We start from the raw sequence: 16662 nt of genomic DNA, 5'->3' as shown, positions 1-16662 counted from the left end.
TAAATCTTGACGACCGATCACCATATTTTAATGAACAATTCATTTAAAATCGATGTCGCTTTTCGTATCAACACTTGATACTTTTAAAGCACTGAGTTAGCCGAACGGGTGAAAATTTCCTTGCGTTAACCGGTTAACCATATGCGTTAACCGGTTAACACTGTTTGAAATCTAAAAAAAATTGTTTTCTGCCTTGCGTTAACCGGTTAACCAAATGCGTTAACCAGTTAACCAAATGCGTTAACCGGTTAACACTGTTTGAAAATGTCTTGGAAAACTGTTTTCCGCCTTGCGTTAACCGGTTAACCAAATGCGTTAACCGGTTAACACTGTTGAAAAACTCAAAAAAATTTATTCCGTATTTCGTTAACTGGTTAACCATACGCGTTAACCGGTTAACACTGTTCCAAAAAAAGTGTTTAGAAAGCACAACTCTTGTGCAGTCAAACCCCAATCGCATAACTCTCTGACAACACAACCCTTGTGCCGTCACTAACCCTGATGCACCAATTTCAGACTGTCAAACACATCTTGATTGTTAATTCAGTATGATTGATCAACATGTCATTGCTTCACCATACTAATGTCGGATCAAGAAGCAAATGACCATTGATCGCTCAAAGGAAAACAATCATTGAGTGTTTGAATGAACGAAACGAGAACACTATATCATATATAATGTATTTTGCATCAAGATTACATATATCATATATATGACTTGATCGATATCAATTTAATCTTTGATTCATTCTGTCTTTAATCATATTATTACAGAACAAAAACAGTTATCAGATTCATGGTTTCGTAAGTGGCTCTGATACCACTGTAAGAGAATTGCCATCCAAGGCGCAGCGGAATTTAAAAATTTCTCCATTTAGTGATCCTTACGAATGGGCATGATCAGTGATAGAATCGTTACCTCTTGTGGCGATTCAAACCTTTGGTGCAAATCTCTTGTAACGATCAAAACCTTGGATACAGATCCACGGGGGCGATCACGAATGTTGAACGATGACAACGTCTCTACTCAGTCCACACGAACGAATTCCTTCAATCTCAGTGCTAGCTGGTACGAATGAAGGCTTTGAGTGAGAGAGAGAGGGAAATGAAACTCCAAGTATTCACTTGAGTTTGAGTCTGAGTGGAGTGTCAATGCTTCTACCCAAGGGGTTCTATTTATAGAACCACTTGTGTGGGCTTCAAGCTAAAAAGCCCACTTAAGTGTATTATGGCCCATATCTCATAATATGCCAAAATCACTTGAGTATTTGGTACCTTATCATATTTCGTCTCCCACTTAAGTGCACCGTACCTTACGGTGTTCCTTAGTTACTCTATTTCTCATCAATCTGTCCTTTGTGTGTGACCCTGTAGGTTTTCGCGACGTTGGCAATTATATTAAATCACGCATTTAACATAATAAACAGTGAACGGTATCTAGCAACACATCACTGCTACCCAAGACACGAAAATGTCATGTGATCTGACAAAACCTCCTGTGATAATAATTATGTGTATAATTACCCCTTTGCCCTTATGTCTATATTGAACACAAGGTATAGACCGTGTCACCCTTGTCCAGTTCAATATTGGCCCCATAGACATTTATCCTGTTACACAGGATGGGCAAATTCCATCTAGGACACTCATGTCCCTCAGCATGCTTCGTGGAGTACCCATCAACCGTCTTTATGGTCATCCAGTTACGGACAACGTTTGATCAGCAATAAAGCACTCGACTCTACATCTAGGGTCCATAGTGGTTTCAGGTCGAAGAGTGGTATACACCATTATCACCATGAGAATAACTTATGACACATTGCATAACTTTCTATATAGTATTCTCATAGCGGGTCAATCCGGTATAAATATTACTCTTAATATTCATACCTATGTTTAAGACTTGATAACTCTTTATCCATGATCCATGAGATGTGATCATCAGTCTACAAACATAATAGTCTTAATGCTTTAATGTTATCCCACTTCACAATAAAGCTCGACTACAGATACTTTAAGAATAGTGTCCTTATGTTTAATGTGATCTCATGATTAAGTCATACTTGATACATTAAACGGACTATCTATTCTAGGGACTTTATTAAACAAACATAATAAAGAAAATGTCTTTTATTATTAATAAATAATTCGATACAAGTACCAAAAAGTATTGGCCTCTAGGGCTTACACCAACAATATTGTCCATTTGATGTTTAAGAAAACAAGAGTTTTTCTTAACCACATTTCATCCATTTCATCTGATGATTAAAAAGTCAAGGGAAATTCTTAATCACAATACATCATTTCATGAGCATCATTCTATTACATCCAGGGACAAAATTTGGGTCTGTTTAGTATTTAAACAATCTTTCACCATAATACTTTGAAGACAAGAGTTCTTCATATCCCCCGGTTAAAGATGTTAAAATAGAGACAGCTGTCATACCCCAATTTTCTCTCAAGCATTCATTCATCGAAGCATTTGCATAGTAGTTTAGTTAGTCATTCATTAGTTCAATAAAATTCTAAATTTAGTCAACTTTCATTCTGTTTTAAAATAAAAAATTCATTTAGTTGCATTTCATGTATGTTCATCGCCTCATGCATCTTTTTAAGTCGACCCAAGGTTAGCAGGCAAAAAATTTATAGATCAAGCTTGCAGGCGTCAGTTTTATTGATCTACAATTTGTGTAGGTTAACCTGCCGTGCTCGTGTTATTTTTTCGACTTCTTTTACGATTGCATTTTGATCCATCTAAGCCTTTTCAACCCAACATTTTTTACTTCGAAATTCGATCAAAACCTGTTTATTTTTCGAAAGTATATTTCATGCTAATTATTTTAGTGCATTGATATTCTTTTTCCAAGCATTTTTGCATTCAGTTTTTATTCATTTTGACCCTTTTAATTTTTGTTTTTTAGTGAAATAATCGATAGAATTAAATATAATTATTTGAGTATTTAATTTGAGTTTATGTTGTGTTATTTGTTTTTAATTTAATTTCCAAAAAAAGGTATTTTAAAAATTCAAAAAAAAAATGAAGAACAAACATTGTTTCTCTCCATCCACTGAGCATCTGCCACGCGTATCACATCCCATACCTATCTCTTCCTTAAAACATTTTTCTTTTTCATGTTGGTAGTCAAACCTACCGTATAAAATTTCCAAATAAAGCCCTCTTGGGATGAGTAAGAGGAAAAAAAAGAGATGAATTATTCTTGAGGAAAACAACTACTCCCCCTCCACGTTTTTAACACTTCACAACTTCAACTCTCTCTTTACTCTGACTTTTTCAAAAAGATTCACATACATAAACTCTCCCATGTTGTTTCTTTTCAGGATCCGCTCTCACCACTAACAAAACCCTCTCTTCTCTTATTTAACACAACACAAGAACACAAACCTAATACTCTTCTTCCTCACATAAATCATAAACTACAAAAGCCTCTTCCACCATAAACTAAAAAAAACTCTTCCACCATAATTACACACTCCACCTTCATCCTCTTAACCACACAAACTAGACTCCATAATAAACACATGCCCCACTCACTAACTTTTCCTCTACAAACAACAAAAACATGTTCACATAACCCAAACAACCTCTCATTCTCTCATTTCTCTAACGCCTCACATCTTCTTCATTTCTACTTCTCTCATTTCTCCAACGTCTCACATTTTCTTCACATAACAAAACCATTCTCCGCCATTAACTCGTACAACACAAGCTCCCAAACAACAACGACGAACCAACAACAACGAGCTCCATCTCCGAAATCCACCGTCACCCCGTCTCACACTAACGCCATCTTGTAACAGCCTAAAAAATCGCACGTAATTATCAAAGAATGTAATTAACGAAATACAATCACTTAGGGTATCACTCACAATAATCATACCCTGCTCTGTAACACGGGTTACAACAAAATATTTTACTGCATACATTTGCACTTAGGATGTTTACACGACATCTAACTCATTTGAATATCTTCGCAGTGAAATCATAATAAAAAAACATACCAATTTAAAATCTCCTAATAGTTTTCATTACAAAATTAAAAGCATCAACTCGCGAGTCTTCTCCAAGTGCTATCACACCAAAACATAAAACAAATACGAGAGCATGCATTGTCTCTCAGGAAATTTCAACAAAAATAAATAATTTGTTCCTCAGTGTTACATATCAGAGCATAATCAAAGCTAACATGAATAAACTAAAAGGAATAGCTCCAGGAGCTAACTTCCACACATAACAACATCTCTACTCTTGAGTATCCGCATGATGCCCATGTAAAGACAACATTAAAACAGAAGGGGTGAGAATTCATTTCAATAATAACAATATAAAATGTAAAATAAAGTACAACATCTATACAATCATACATAATAACATATCATATTTTCACTCCCAAATTATCCTCAGTATCACATACAACAACACCATAATCACACACAGTCATATTTCACGCATATAAATAATTCATGTTATGCGACTCACAATAATGACAACGACTCATATGCATATGGTATCAATTCAACATTTGGTTCTTCTTACGAACCTAATTCCCTCTTCGAAATCCCAAACTCCTCCTTTTGAGTTCCGGATAAGTCTTTTGTCCCCCTTTGGACCTATGACTTATCTCATTCAACATATCAAATGGATGTATGGCATGATAATAATACAATTAAGATAACAATTCTAATAATATTTAGTGACCCATAAATGCAACCATTAAGTTACTTAATCCATCCTTATGGACTACCACCAATATAATCAAACACATCATCCCAATCATTCATAACACATCAAATAATTTGTCAATATAGACCTCGTCCATAATTCTCCACATCCTTATCCATCACATCATGCACTTCTTTAATTCTCCATAATTCGTATTTTCCATCTCAAACGCATTATTTTTTTTATTTTTTAATTTCATTTAAATAATAATATTAAAATATTATTTAATCAATTAAATAATTTTAAATAAATCTACCCATCTCTAATTAGTCACTCCATTCTCTACCTAAGGATCACCCATCCTTATTACCTTATCACATTTCAATTATATCACAAATAATAATTAAGTACACACATAAAATTATAATAATTAATATAAATTTATGCATCTCACCACGGATCGAAGAAAATGCAAAACACAAACAAAGGAATCTAGTGTGTGGTGGCACTCCGTCGCACCGACGGATTTGAGTTTGGCCAAACGAAGAAGAAGCTTCGTTGAATCTGGTACTTGCAAAAACAGAAGGAAGGTAACTCTTAACTCCTTTCCTTGTTCTGCTCTTTTATTTATTGGATTAGTATTTAGTTACTCTAGGTTTTACTTCATATTAATTAGTTTAGTATATTAGTTTACTAGGTTAGTATAATAGTCAGTGTAAGTAGTTTTAGGATTTTATTATAAAAATAACTAGGCCATTATATTAGTTACTGTAAGTAGTTTTTGGATTTTATTATCAAAATAACCAGGCCATTATATTAGTTACTCTAAGTTAGTTCTTAGTTTAATATTACAAAGAGTGTTAGTATTAGACAATTTTAGTTTTAGTTTTAGGAAAAAAAAAACCTCAATAAACACCAATTAGTGGTAATTAGGGACTTGGATTAGTTTTTTTTTTATTTCCTATTCTTTAGAATAATTTTGATAGTTAGATTTTAATTTTTTTTATAATAACATGTTTTTAAATTTTTAAATTTTAATATGTAGTATTAGAAGTAATTTTTGTTAGACTTTAGAATTAGGTTCTAGATTAGAAACGTGATGATAGAGTTTTATATGTAAAATTTTAGATTTTTTGAACTAGAATTTAATTTGAGAATTTTAGAACATCACCCTTAGAATCTTTAGAATATTAGGACTTTTTTTTTAAAATTTAGAAAGGTGTTAGAATTAAGATTAATTTTTCCTCCTTTTTTAGAACTAAGAATAAAAATTGATTTTAGAATTAGATGTTTTAGAATAATAATAATCTAAGACCATTTTAAATCAATTCAAAATTTTCACATTTCACCGTTATTTTAAAATCAATCAATTTCAATTTCAAACCATTGTTTATATCCTTTTAAAATAATTTTCACTTCATTAACATAATTTATTTCACAAATCTAATCCAAATTGAGCGCAACTTGAGTGTTTGATCCAACGTCGAGTATCTCTTCCGCTTAATCCATTTTTTTTGGAAACCTACTTCAAACACTTGATCCAACATCAAGTTGTCCTGATTTCAAACTCTTTTTTGCAATAAATAATTCGATTGAAAAAAGATTGAAGCAGAAGTAATTTTCTTCTCCTTTTTCGAATGTTCATGTGATGGTCGCATTTAGCCTACCGTTTGAACATTCGTCAATTACATCAAAACACTTTAAATAACTAAATTAAGTTAATTCTTTCATGGACGAAAATGATTAGGGCGGAAGTAATTTTCTCCTATTTTCCCGAGTATTCAAGTGATGGTCGCACTTAGCCTACCGTTTGAATATTCGTCAGTCACTCAAAAATATTCAAACACGTCAAACTTGTTTTTTCACCCTTGCGCGAATTTGAAAAACCTTTTCAGAAGCGAGTATGCTTTATTCGTATTGACGTGGAACAAACAAAGGCTTTAACCTCCAAGAGCGAGTAACAAACAAAGGTTTAATCACTCGATATGTCTAAAGGATCACTCCTTAAAAGCAACCAACAAATAGTTCTTTGCTACAAAGAACTATGTAGCCTTGAGTTCTCCATCGCACCAAGAGATATGTAGGAGTAGGATTTTGAAATCTTGTCAGACACAATAATAAAAACTTATGTTTAGTCCCTTTCTTTTCACAATAATAAAAAACTAAAAAAAAACTCTTTCTTTCTCTTTCTCGCTCAATAATTAGAAGATCGCAAACTAACAATATCACGCTAACATTCAATAACAAGTTTAATTCAAAGGTTCTCATTGAGTACAACTGGCGTGATGGATGCTAATACCTTCTATTTGCTTAATCGACTCCGAACCCGGTCTGGTTGCGACGACCATTTCCCTTAGCTTTAACGGGTTTTATTTGATATTTTCCTGTTCCTTTGGAACAAATAAAGATCGGTGGCGACTCTGTTGTATTCCGAGCGTACAACGCACTCGGGTATTTTCTGCGCCACGACATACCCTTAGAGCATTGGGTACCTTAAAGCACTCTTAGGGTACTCATTTTTTTTTAGAATTATGAGTTCTTTGAGTATTTTGATGAGTTGGAGATTTGGGGTAATAACACAACTTTACCCTTTTTGTTGAAAAAATAATTAAAATTGTTTTAAAACATATTTTGAGTACAATAATCCAGAAGGATTACAATGACGACGCTAATTGGTGATTTAATTTTAGTAATCGAGAGGGATTGCAATGATGGCATGTGATTGGTGACTTATAGGTTCAAGAATGGGACCTTTTTTAGGATGTTTTGAGATTTGTGATTCTATAATTCTATGATATTGATGATGTTGCATGTTTGTATTGTTCATGACCATACATTCATTTATTTCAAATATAGGTAGGACTACAGTCCAGTGATGACCTGGTTCAAAGAGGAACTATGGAGGTTTCACGTCTAGAGAGGGACATGGTTCATAGAGGAACCAGAGACAAGGGAAAATAAGTAATATATCTCTGATCCCCGAGATTTGGTACCACATGCATTTTGAGAATGAGATGGTGGTATTAGTATTTTTCATTTGCATTGTTATCTATTTGATTGTGTTTTGGGGTGTGGATGATGTATGTTATAACTCATTATTACTATTATGATGTTGTATTTCACCGTTAATATTTGTTAGATGTATTCTCACCTCTTATTTGTTGTTGTGGCATTTGTGCTCCTCGGGAGTACAAACAACCAGGTACATGAATAGCTGCTTGAGTTAGAGGATGGCGTCGATGCCTCTTTAGATTTTATCATTGGGTATTAGAGGAGTTGCTCTAATATGTAGCACTGGGGATGGGATGTTCATTCTTTATTTGTGTTATGATTTCCTTATGTTGGAGTTTTTTTTGTGAGACTTATATGTCGAACTTGCTGATTTCCGTTGCTTATTTTTATATGACTATTTTGTGTTTGATATTTTATGCTATGGTGAAGCATGTGTGAGACTCTAATCTTGTAGTTTCATTTGAATTATTTTATTAATTGTCGATTCGGGGATTAAGGTGTTACATAGTGGTATCAGAGCAGGTATGTTTGTCCGACCAGGTTGTGATTTTATCTATTTACTGGTATGTAAGATGTGTGTGAAACACTATCGGTACTCGTTTATTTTCTTACTGCTTGTCAGTAGGAGCGAGATTGAAACAAGTGGGGGATAAGCTTCTGCTTCTCTGAGATTCTTATAGTGTGGAGGATTGGTTGAACTGGATGCTGATTGCGAGAGTGCAGTTGTTGTGAGGCTATGTTGTTTCTTTAACACGATTAACTTACATATTCGAGTTCCATTTATGACGGTCAAGGCGATATGTTATCGAGGGAGGACGATAAAGTTATCGAGATATTCACTTCCTTGAGAGTGGAATACAATGGTGTGGCTAGTTATATCTTTGTGGTGTGTGAGTTCCTGGTGTGTTTCCTGAGGGCATTTGCGACTTGCTGTCGGAGTGAGAAGTTGAGATCGCCATAGATTCAGTACTAGGTACTAGACATGCATCGACGGAACCATACAAGATATATGCGTAAGAGTTGGTTTGTATGAAGATTCAATTAGAAGATATGCTTGATAAGAAAATTTTCATGCCAAGTATATCACCTTGGGGAACTCCACTGTTAGTTGTGAAGAAGAAAGGCGATAATATAAGATTGTGGGTTGATTACCGTCACCTGAATAAGGTCACCGTCAATAATAAGTATCCTCTTCACAAGACCGAAAACCTTATCGATCACTTAGTGGGTGTTAGTGTTTTCAGTAAGATCGACTTGAGATTGGGTTATCATCAGATTCGGGCGAAGGATGAAGATATCCCGAAGACTGCATTTAGGACATGATACGATCACTATGAGTACTCGGTGATGTTATTTGGTGTGTCTAATGCCCCTGGTGTATTTATGGAGTATATGATCTTCCGTCCCTATTTGGATCAGATCGTAGTGGTGTTTATTGACGATATTCTAGTGTACTCTAAATTAGATGAAGACCGTGTTGGATATATTTGTACTATACTACATGTTGGATATATTTGTACTATACTACATGTTTTGAAAGAGAAGAGGTTGTATGCCAAGTTATCTAAATGTGAGTTCTAGTTGTGATAAATGAGTTTTCTCGGTCATGTGATTTCCAGTGGCGGTATAGCGATGAACCCTTCTAAGGTAGATGCAATGCTACAATGGGAGGCTCCGAAATCAGTTACCAAGATCAGGAGTTTCATAGGGTTGGCCGGTTACTATATAAGGATTCTCAAATACTTTTTTAAGTTAGCTATACCTTTGACTTAGTTGAATCAAAAGGGTCAAGCCTTTGTGTGGGATATGCAATGTGAGTATAATTTTTGATAATTGAAAAAGAAGTTGACGACAACGCTAATGTTGATATTTCCAGATCCAGAGGAACCTTTTGTAATATACTGTGATGCATCCAAGTTGGAATTGGGTAATGTGCTTATATAGAATGGTTATGTTGTAGCGTATTCTTCGAGACGTCTGAAGGTTCATGAGAGAAACTACCCTACTAATGATTTAGAGTTGGATGTTGTGGTATTCATGCTGAAGTTATAGAGGCACTATTTGTATGGTTGTAGATTCGAAGTAATCATCGATCACATGAGTTTGAAGTATTTGTTTGATCAGAAGGAGCTAAATATGAGGCAGAGAAGATGGTTAATTTTTTTGAAGGACTACGACTTTGGTTTGAAGTACCATCCTGATAAATCCAATGCTATAGTAGACGCTTTAAGTTGGAAGTCCTTGCACATGGCGACATTGATGATTAAAGAGTTGGACTTGATTGAATAATTCATAGATTTGAGTTTGGTTTGTGAGGTGATTGTGGATTGTGTGAAATTGGGAAGTTGACTAATGGTTTCTCTATAAGATCAGAGAGATTCAGAAACTGGACGTAGCCTTAGCTGTGAAGGTGGCAAGAAACACAAGAAAGGGGGAATGGGTGTATTGGGTTTCTAAAAATGGAAGCTTTTTTAAACCAACACAAAAAATAGTAAACAAAGAATAAAAACAATGAAACAATTGCTTTTATCCTGGTTCACTGTTAACTAAGCTACCTTCAGTCCACCCACCAAAGTGATTTCGCCTTATCAACAAAGACTTAATCCACTATAATCAACTGATTATAGACACACACAAACTAACTGTCAACGTCTTCTTGAGTAATTATGACTATACCCTAGTCACTCAAGCAATACAAACTCAATCAATGAGATTACAAGAAACGTGTTTATAAGATTGCTTCTTGTAGCACCTCAAATTTGCACCCCCCATTGATGCATTCATTTCATTTTTAGGTCATTGACATTACATTAACATTACATTAACATTGCATAGCACATTGCATCTCATCAATCTAGACTGGCATCAAGAGGATTCATCAGTGCAAGAGAGCAAGTTTTTCCTTGATAGGGAGGCCACATGAGTATTCTAGAGAGCTTACATGAATCAAGGTTCATTGTGAAGCCATTGTACCAAGTTCTAGAGGCTCAAAGTCCACAGTGCAATTTCTGGTCATCTGGGGCCCATAAAAGTCAACTGCAAGTCAACTGAGGGCTAGGAGGTGGAGAAATGGTTTGAGACACTTCATTCATGTCCAAAAGAGGTTTATTCATCATGTCAAACATCTACCTTGAAGATTTTGAAGGCAGATCAAAAGTTTCTAAAAATGGAAAATGACCTGTAATTTCAAGTTTCCAAAAATGGCAAGTTTTTGGACCAACTTCAACTCAACTTTCGAACATAAAATAAGCTTCAAATGAAATTTTATCCAACATGAAAGTTGAAGATCTTTATCTCCCATTTCGAAAAAGTTCAAGATCATGAGCATCTGATGAATGGTTGAGGAGATATGATCAAATCATTGCCAATTATGCATGGAACTTCAACAAGCCATAACTTTTGATCTAGAACTCCAAAATGAGTGCCTCTTTTTGCATATTTCTTCTCATGACATGTATTTTCCAAACCATTCATCAGATTGCATGAAATTTAATCACACGACCATTTGCATATTCATGCTTATTTTGGAGGGAAAATTGCAAATTTGAAATTGGTGCATTATGAGAACAAATCACCATTGCCATTGTGTTCATAAGAGAGTTTTAAGTGAAATTGCATGGCCATTTGCTACTGTTCACGTGGGATTGCATGCATGGGGTGAAAAATCAATTTTTGCACTACACCTCTTTTCTCACTAAAATCTCATTAACCATGCTTAATTGTGATTAGCAAGTGGATTAACATATCATATAAATAGTAAATCCTAACAGAATTTTCATAATTCACAATTCTAGATCTAGACTGAAAATTTCCCTCCAAAATTTCTCTCCACCATAATTCAAAAATTCTTCAAAGAACACTTGATTTTTATTGCATATTCTGTTTTCTTGATCCTCATTTGGTAGAATTCAAACCATTGATTGAAGACATTGGTGAAGAATCAAGCAATTCCATACATGAACATGAATATGGAGTTTTGAAGTTTAGCTAGATCCAAGCCATTCCAGGAGTTGATTTGTGCTTCAGAATTGATAACAAGGTTGATAGAAGAGATTTGGATGCTGCCAGACACCTGAATCCATTACTGCCATTGTTGGAGCTTCAAGAGGTCAGATTTTCGAACCTCCTAATTCTTATTTTTATTGCCATAGACTTGTAGTTCGTTGCTTGCTGATTCTCCTGATATAAAGATCTTGAAAAACGGTTGAGTATTCATGGAGATATGACGAATTGAAGTTTTGAGTTCATGTATGTTTTTGGTTCGATTTGCACGATGCATGTTGTTTTAGGCTAAGATGATGATAGATTTGAGTTCTACGTGTTGTAAGCTTTCCATTGGTGTATGCATTACTGATTTCTGGAAAAAAAATTATTGCTGTTCACTGTTCATCCACCGTCTTCATGAAGAAGACAGTTGCTTCCACCCTAGCCTGGTCGTGTGTGAGCAGTAACGCCACCACCTGGTATGAACTTAGGGTTCATCCAAAACAACGTCGTTTTGTGTAGCTAGCATACCTACTTCAAATCCATGCTCCAGCGTTTTGGTTTTTATTTTCATTTTCCCTGGCCAAGGAAACGCTGACGTTTTGAGAGGCACGCTAGACCTCTTTCGATTCCAGCTGGTGGCGTTTCTCAAATTTAATTCACTTTTTTCCTTTCCCTCCAATTATCTCACATTTTATTTCATTTTATTCTCCAACTTTGAAAAATCACCAAAAATAGCTTGATGATCCAATTAATTCCAGGTTTTTTCCTATATGATCATATGAATGTCTTCTATTTTTTGATGTGGATTTCTGGAATTGTGCCTGGCTGGAATTTTAATTGTGTTAGACTAATTGAACATGTATACATTGTGACATTGCCTCATTCAAACTAATGTGAAATGCTCAATAATGATCCAATTGCCATGAAATTTTGTGTGCCGATTCTCAATATGTTGAATGATTTTTGAGGCTTGGTTGTGCATTTTTAGCATTTTCCTTTTCTGTTTTAGGCATGTGTTAATATGGTGTGACAATGTATGTCATACAATTTGATGTTGATCTTATTCATTCTCATTGCCTTGCCAATTGAGCTCCTCTGTTAATAATTTTTGGCATGATGATTATGTTTGACATGTTGTATGCTCATAAAAATTTCCAGAATTGTTTGAGTCATTTCTGTTTTAATATGGAATTTTGATTCTTGATGACCAATTGTATGCACCTTTTGCTTGCCTTGCCTTCTCTTGGTTGAATGATGACCTTGCTTAATGCTTTTGACTTGGTACTTTTTAGGACATGTTCATGATAGATTAAATGTGCTCCATGTTGAGAATTGGTTGCTGTTTTGACTTTTTGCGTTACCTTTGACCCTAGCCTTGGTGCTAGTGGTTTGTACTCATCTTTTGAGTTGTGCATTTCAGGTTCAAGCTTCTAGTCTTGATGGATGATGTTGATCTCATAAATTGAGATGCAAAATGATGTGTTCCACTAACATTTGTTGTGTTGTAGGTTCCTTGGAGATGAAGTCATTTGAGCTGTTTACTTGTTGGCTTGACTTGTTGTGTCTATTGGAACCACTGTCTGTTTGTCTGTTAATAATTTGTCTGAATGCCATACTGATTGACTGGTTCTTTACACAGGTACTTTAGTAGCTTTAACTCATTGCTTGAGTTGCTTTGCTTTGCTTGTGGTTGGCATACCACCTAGGTAACATCCTATTCTTCATGTAGTCTGGAAGACCTGCTATCTTTGGCAGGCACCTGTCTGAAGCCCTCCTTAAAAGGCAATGTTTGTGCTTGTTTATCTTTGTGCCTTGTACTTCAAAAACCTCCTAAGTGAAGAGGCATTGGCAGATAGAAGGGATGTGCAATCCATCCCCTGCTATTCAGTTGAGTCTTTCATCTTGCTCGCACTACGTGCTGATGCATTTTGAATAAACACCCAAGATCCTTGTATATCGAGTCAGTCAAGTGGAGTAGAGTTCCCCATTCTGGACTCCCACGTTTTCATTGATTGAAGCTCACCCAGGCCCGGGTTAAGAGCTATGAGGTCCTATCCTCATTACCTTTCATCTGCTCACCCTGACGGTCAATGTCAGTGGTTAAGAGCCCTCAGATACCCTTCCAGCCGGCTGGTTTGTCGAGGTTGATATGACCCCTTGACTAAAGCCTCGGCCTTGATGTTTGAGCCCCTTGTTGGTGTCTTTACTTCATGCTGTATGTGTTTGTGTGGTGTGATTGTATCCCCATAGGATTGCTAGACTTCGCATAGTCTCGTTTGCATGTCAATTAAGGTAGCACGGTTCCTTCGTCTAGGACTTCCTTTCTTGCGTGAGCTTTCCTAAAACACAAACAAACATTATCCCCTCTTAAGGACACGTTAACTCCTTCTACTACAGGTGAGTAAGTCTCCCAAGGTCGAGCATCCGGTAGATTGTGCAGTGACGTTGTTCACATAAAAAACATCAAACAAATAGAAATAGTTTAGCCGAACTACGGTAACTCTGATTCTCATGTCCAGATGAGATACGTAGGCACGAGATGCGATGTCTTATCGAGTTTGACTAACAACTAACTTTGTTCCTTTTGTCTCGCCTCGTTGGGATTGAGACCTTCCTCTTCTCTTTCCCTAGTTGCAATCGAGACCCTTCTGTTTTGTATGCGTGTTTGGAGTCTGACGTAAGTCCAGCGATTGGCAGTCGGTTTCCTGTTTGCGTTTCTTTGTTTGGAGTCTGACGTAAGCCCAACGATTGGCAGTCGGTTTCCTGTTTGCGTTTCTTTGTTTGGAGTCTGATGTAAGACCAGCGATTGGCCTTCGGTTTCCTGTGTCCTTTTGTGGAGTTGGATGTAAGACCAGCGATTGGCATTCCGTTTCCAGTTTGTGTTTGTGTGTTTGCTCTGACGTCTCAACGTCTTCTTTCAGCGTTTGTTTGGCGTGCGTTAGCCGAGCTACGAGTGCTCTGATTCTTACTCTGGTTAGAGAAGATACGTATGCATAGGATGCGACATCCTAGCGAGCACGTTTCCCCTTCCCCCGAACTACGTCGACTCTGATGTTTGTGTCTGACAAACTACGTAGGCCCAGGATGCGACATCCTATCGAGTCCGCTTTCTCCGTCTTCTTTCTCTGTGTTCTATTCCAGTTTGTGCAGTGTTTGAGCAGTTATTTAGCAACCTTTCTTCTATTATTTTGAGCGTGGATCCCGTCGAGTACGACGGATGCGTAGGGGTGCTAATACCTTCCCTTCGCATAACCGACTCCCGATCCTTGCATCTCTGGTCGTGAGACCATTCCTTTCCAGGTTTACTTCGAGCGTTTCCTTTCCCTCCTTTGGGATAAATAACGCACGGTGGCGGCTCTGTGTCTTCTCCCGTCGGTTTTTCGCGTAATGCGACAGCTGGCGACTCTGCTGGGGACAACATCTCTCCTAAGCGAGTCAATCCTAGCGCTCTTTAGGATAGTGTTGGTTGCTTTTACTGCTTTATTTATTGCATCTTGTTTTATTATGATGTGATTGTATATATGTGCATTATGTGTTTGCATGCATCATATTATCATTATGTTGGCTGTGTATCTGTTGCTCTGTGGGTGGGAGTTACAAGAGGTAAAAGGCCCAATACCCAGGCTATGAGTGGACTTTAGGATACTTAGGGATAGAGTGATTCATGGGAAGCGGGTGGTGTGGCGCCACTTAGCGGAACATGATATCATGAGCAGTTCAGATTCTGATGGGGTATTATCGTTGCATACACCTGGTGTGCATATGATGATATTCTTGAAAGGGTTGTTTATCCTGCGTTTCTCCTGACCTTACCCTGGCCTAGATGATACCCGTGAGTGGGGAGGGAATGAATCATTTACAGGTACAGTTGGTGACTTGATCAGTTGGTGACTTGATCTGTTGGTGACCGTGTCCTGTTGGTGACTCTTGGTTCTTGTTGGTGACTTGGTTCTGAAGTATGGGTTCCAGATGACCTTGGGTTCTAGATGGCTTTGATCTGTGGTTTCCGGTTCCGAATTCATGCCGAAGCTCTGATCCTGTGCCTTGTGATGCACAACCAGCCAGTCATAGTTGCATCATTTGCATCATAACATGTTTATTTTTAAAAGAAAGTAACGCAAAAATAAAAATGAAAAAATGAACGATGAAAAATGCAAAAAAGGAAAAAGTTAACCCGCATACGCATATCCTTTTCCAGGATCATTCATGATAAAACAACATCCGCATCATACACATCATACGCATCATACACATATCATTCATGCATAACAGGTGTTCTTGAACAAGACTTCTCATTCTGGTTCCTGTTTTAGGCAGGATTGCTGATCATCGTACGCACCGCTACGCTACAAGACTGAATCAACAGAGAAGTATGGATCAAGTTCAAGCTGAGTTGGCAGAAATGAGGGCTAACATGGCCCAATTTATGAGCATGATGCAAGGGGTTGTGCAAGGGCAAGAGGAGCTGCGAGCCTTAGCCCAGAGACAGGAAGCCGTGATTCCACCGGTCAACCGTGCTTCACCAGAGGGAGTCCCTGCTAATGACAACGTTGCTGCTACCATTCCCGTCAGTAACTACGCTATGGGTGATGAATTGAGGGTTATCAGAATTAACGGACAACCTTGTCGCATCCGCGAAAAACAACCGGCGAGCTGAAACAAAACAACACAGAGCCGCCACCGTGCGTTATTTATCCCAAAAGAGGGAAAGGAAACGCTCGAAGTAAACCTGGGAAAAGCATGGTCTCGCGACCAAAGAGAAAGGTACGGGAGTCGGTTACACAAGGGGAAGGTATTAGCACCCCTCACGTCCGTCGTACTCGACGGGATCCACGCTCTAAAAGAAAGAAAAGGTTGCTAAACAAACATCACACACACACTCACCGAAGACAACACAAGTGGGATTAAGAGGAGGGGGCTCGCTAGGATATCACATCCTATGCCTACGTATCTCGTCTGGAACGAGAATCAGAGCTGCCGTA

The 16662-nt window shown here is 37.1% G+C and overlaps 1 long non-coding RNA gene across 1 annotated transcript; it reads left to right on the top strand.

Moving 5' to 3' along the window:
- The first annotated feature begins 5056 nt into the window (after window positions 1-5056).
- On the top strand, window positions 5057-8102 carry LOC127107963 (uncharacterized). Its single transcript, XR_007795874.1, has 2 exons — window positions 5057-5271; window positions 7538-8102. It is a non-coding gene; the product is annotated as an uncharacterized LOC127107963 (long non-coding RNA).
- The last annotated feature ends 8560 nt before the right edge of the window (window positions 8103-16662 follow it).

This window comes from Lathyrus oleraceus, chromosome 7 (genome assembly GCF_024323335.1).
Source record: "Lathyrus oleraceus cultivar Zhongwan6 chromosome 7, CAAS_Psat_ZW6_1.0, whole genome shotgun sequence".
In the NCBI taxonomy this organism is placed as follows: Eukaryota; Viridiplantae; Streptophyta; class Magnoliopsida; order Fabales; family Fabaceae; genus Lathyrus; species Lathyrus oleraceus.
Note: the sequence above shows the minus strand (reverse complement) of the source record. Positions and strands in the feature narration are given on the sequence as shown.